The sequence below is a fragment of the Myxine glutinosa genome, chromosome 3, assembly GCF_964187855.1.
Source record: "Myxine glutinosa chromosome 3, kmMyxGlut1.1, whole genome shotgun sequence".
Taxonomy (NCBI): domain Eukaryota; kingdom Metazoa; phylum Chordata; class Myxini; order Myxiniformes; family Myxinidae; genus Myxine; species Myxine glutinosa.
Genome location: NC_136263.1, coordinates 114,489,266 through 114,493,812, shown reverse-complemented (window position 1 = coordinate 114,493,812; position 4,547 = coordinate 114,489,266). Strand labels below are relative to the sequence as shown.

Here is a 4,547-nt window from a genome sequence, read left to right as displayed (position 1 = left end):
CTCATTGGCTATATCCACCCTCAACCAGGTGAGCAACCGAAATTTTTACAAATCTATTTTATGGGTGACCACCGAGAAGAAGCTGCCCGACGAGGACAGAACTTCCCCAACCTACGCTCTGAACTAATCCTCGCCTTACAAGATATGCTCCACTCAAATAATGCGCTGGTCAACAGCTTCAAGTCGACATTGGAGAGAATGCCTTCACCTGATTACAAGGTCGTAATTCGAGCTGACAAACGTCCTCACGGGGAGCAAGAACGTCGGTTTAACGAGCCAGTCAACAATGACGTTGCAGTTCTCATGGTAGGAGAGCAGTACAACAATCGCGACATCGTCCTGCATCTTCGCGACAACAGCACGAAGCGGATTTTGGAGACTCACCGATTCTATGACGCCCTCCAGTACCCTCTGATTTTCTGGAAAGGACAAGATGGCTATCATTTTGAAGTTGAACAAGCTGGCGGCCAGGGAAAGAAAGTATCTGCAAATGACTTCTATGCCTTCCACATCATGGTCAGAAAGAATTCCACGAATCATATCCTGCAGTGCCATGATCTGTTCCACCAGTTCATCGTCGACATGTATGCCAAAATCGAAAGTGAGAGACTCCTCTTTATCCGGCTCCACCAACGTCAACTGAGGGCAGAATCGTACGCACACCTCAGGGATGCTGTCAACAATGACGGAGATGTTCAGAACATGGGACAACTGGTCATCTTGCCATCCACGTTCACCGGAGGTCCCCAATACATGCACGAGCGGACCCAGGATGCGATGGCATACGTACGCAATTATGGTCACCCCGACCTTTTCCTTACCTTCACCTGTAATCCGAAGTGGTAAGAAATTAAGCGAGAGTTGATGATCAACCAGCAGCCAACACATCACCATGACATTGTCGCAAGGGTATTCCACCAGAAACAGAAGGAACTCATGCAGACGATTAAGAAGGGCAAAGTTTTCGGGACTGTCCGATGCTTCATGTACACCATTGAATGGCAGAAACGAGGCCTGCCCCATGCCCACATTCTGGTGTGGCTAGAAGAAAAGATCCACGCTTCCAATGTAGACTTTTATCAGTGATGAACTTCCAATCCTTGATGAGGATCCAGAGCTGTTCAACATCGTCAAAACGCAGATGGTGCATGGCCCTTGCGGCCGGCTGAATCCATCGTCTCCGTGTATGAAGGATGGTAAATGCACCAAGCGATATCCTAGGGCATTTCTCAAGGAAACGCAGACTGGTCTGGATGGATACCCACTTTACCGGAGGAGAAAGCCTGAAAGCGGTGGATCTGAAACATCTATTTCAATTTCCGAGACCAGAAGCATAGACGTTGACAACCGATGGATTGTACCATACTGTCCACTTCTCTCTAAAATGTTCAAGGCTCATCTCAATGTTGAGTTCTGCAACTCAGTGAAATCAATCAAATACGTGTGCAAATACGTCAACAAAGGTTCGGACATGGCGATGTTCAGCCTTCAGAGGAACAAAAACGACGAGATCGAGTCATATCAGCTGGGGCGTTACGTCAGTAGTAACGAAGCTATCTGGAGAGTTCTCAATTTCCCTATCCACGAACGCTACCCAACCATTGTACACCTTTCCATACATGTTGAGAATGGCCAGAGAGTGTATTTCACAGAAGGCAACGCAAGGCAAAAAGCAGCAGAACCACCAAGTTCAACTACACTTACCGCATTCTTCCAATTGTGTCAACAAGACGAATTCGCCAAAACACTCATCTACAATGAAGTCCCACAGTACTACACCTGGGTGGTTGGCAGTAAGACGTGGAAAAGACGTACACAAGGAGCACGAGTTGTGGGACATCCCGACATTCGCCGTTCAGATGCAATTGGACGAGTCTACACTGTACATCCAAACAATTTCGAATGCTTCTTCCTGCGCCTTCTACTCCATCATGTCAAAGGACCCATCTCTTTCCAAGAACTGAGAACGTTCAACGGCCAGGTTTGCGACACCTTCCGCCAAGCCTGCCACCTGCATGGCCTTCTGGAGGATGACAGCCACAGGGATGCCACTCTAGAAGAAGCAGCAGTCTCATGCTCTCCAGCCCTGTTGAGAAATCTCTTTGCCATCATGCTACAAACTTGCGGTCTCTCCAACCCGGTACAACTGTGGAATAACCATCGTGACGATCTCAGCAAGGACATTCTCCACAGGGCAAGACAGGTTCATGCTGAAGCAGACTACTCTGATGTGATCTACAATGAAGCCTTAGTATTCATAGAAGACAAACTGCTTTCTCTTGGAGGACATTCGCTGGAGGTCATTGGCCTTCCTGTAACACAGCGACAACAACAGAATCACCTGGCTCGGGAAGTACTCCGAGAGACTTCATACAACGCACAAGAGTTGGAAAACTACATCAATGAAAACGAGCCAAGACTGACAGTAGAGCAAGGACAGATCTACATGCAAGTGCTGGCGAGCATACACTCTTCTGAAGGTAGATTGTTCTTTCTGGAAGCACCTGGAGGCACTGGAAAAACGTTCCTTATGAACCTCCTCCTGTCAAAAATCAGGCAGAAAAAGATGATTGCTCTGGCTGTTGCCTCTTCCGGAATTGCTGCCACTCTTCTCCCCGGGGGCCGGACCGCCCACTCAACCTTCAAGCTCCCCCTCATCCTCACTAACACGGAGCAGCCAATGTGCAACATCTCCAAGTCATCGGCTGTCGCAGAGGTATTTCGGCAATGCCAACTCATTGTCTGGGACGAGTGCACAATGTCTCACAGAGTTGCACTGGAGGCAGTTGACCGCACACTGCAAGATATTCGAAACGCTCAGACTGTCATGGGAGGCATTACTCTTCTGATGGCAGGGGATTTCCCACAGACCCTGCCTGTCATACCACGCGGGACCAAGGCAGATGAACTTCGTTCCTGTATAAAGGCATCTCCTCTATGGTCAAAAGTGACGAAGTTGAAACTCAGCACAAACATGCGTGTCACCCTTCATGGAGATGTAGCCGCAAGCACCTTTTCAGCGAAGCTGTTACAGATCGGAAACGGAGATTTGGAGACGTGCCCTGAAGATGGACTGGACATCGTACCATGCGGCAACAATGTCACCACGGCTGACGAACTCAAGGCGAACGTCTTCCCCAACATCCCCGCCAACTACCGAAATCACTCCTGGCTCTGTGAAAGGGCAATTCTAGCCCCAAAGAACGATGCAGTGGACAAAATCAATTTGGATCTTCTGCAGACTATTCCTGGGGATTTAAGAACTTACCGATCTGTCGACTCAATCCAAAACGACCACGAGACTGTCCATTACCCGGTAGAGCTCCTCAATTCGCTACAGCCTCCAGGTGTGCCTCCTCATATACTCCATCTAAAGGAAGGTGCTCCAATCATGCTCCTGAGAAATATCGATCCTCTAAAACTGTGCAACGGCACACGACTGGCTATCAAAAAGTTGATGCCTCATGTAATTGAGGCCAACATACTTACGGGAAACTATAGCGGGGAACAGATCTTCATTCCGAGGATACCAATCATACCATCTGATCTGCCATTCGAGTTCAAAAGGCTCCAATTCCCCGTACGGCTCAGCTTTGCCATGACCATCAACAAGGCGCAAGGACAATCTCTCAAGGTGGTCGGACTGAACCTTGATTCCCCGTGCTTCTCCCATGGCCAACTATACGTAGGATGTAGTCGGGTAGGACAAGAGAACAATCTATACATCCTATCCGAACAAGGAAAGACAAAGAACATTGTTTACAAGGCAGCACTGCGTAATTAACTACGTTTCTGGTGTGTTGTGATGATTGTGAGAATATCGATTCTGATTCTGATCTGATTTTTATGTGTATTTATGTGTATTTATGTGATCTTATGTATTTATGTGTATTAAAAAAAACACACAAAAAAAGGCACGAAGGAAAATAGTTAATTACTCTGACACATTTAGCTGCGGTGATTGAAAAATCACCGGACAATTGTTGCTGTTTTGATGCTTTTTACTGTGTTTTGATGCTTTTACATTGCTGTTTTGATGCTTTTTCACTGCTGTTCTGATGCTTTTTCACTGCTGTTTTGATGCTTTTTCAGCAGCTGTTCTGATGCTTTTTTGCCGTTTTTTTAATATAAAAATCTCATTTCAAAAAAAAAAATACAAAAAAATCTCACAATGATGACATATAATTCACAGAAAACGCTGAAGCAACCGCGTAATGCTGCGGTGATGTTTAACTCTGAGTGAGAATAGTTCTAAATTTTAAAACTTTCATCTGATATTTGTGATTTATTTCAAACAAACTGTATTTCCCATCTACACGGCCATGTATTCCTATTAACGTTATGTAAAGTACATAAATTGTGTGGATTACATCATTGTGGATGTGATGAATTGCCAGTAACCATCTATATCCCTCCCCTCCCCTTCCCTCCTCCCCCTCCCTCTCCCCCTCCCCCTCCCCCCTTCCACCCCTCTTCCCCTCCCATCCCTCCCCCCCTCTCCTCCCCTCCCCCTCCCCCCCTCTTCTCCCCTCCCCCTCCCCCTCCCC

The 4,547-nt window shown here is 47.1% G+C and overlaps 1 pseudogene; it reads left to right on the top strand.

Moving 5' to 3' along the window:
* The first annotated feature begins 582 nt into the window (after positions 1-582).
* Positions 583-3,784, top strand: LOC137411749 (uncharacterized; annotated as a pseudogene).
* The last annotated feature ends 763 nt before the right edge of the window (positions 3,785-4,547 follow it).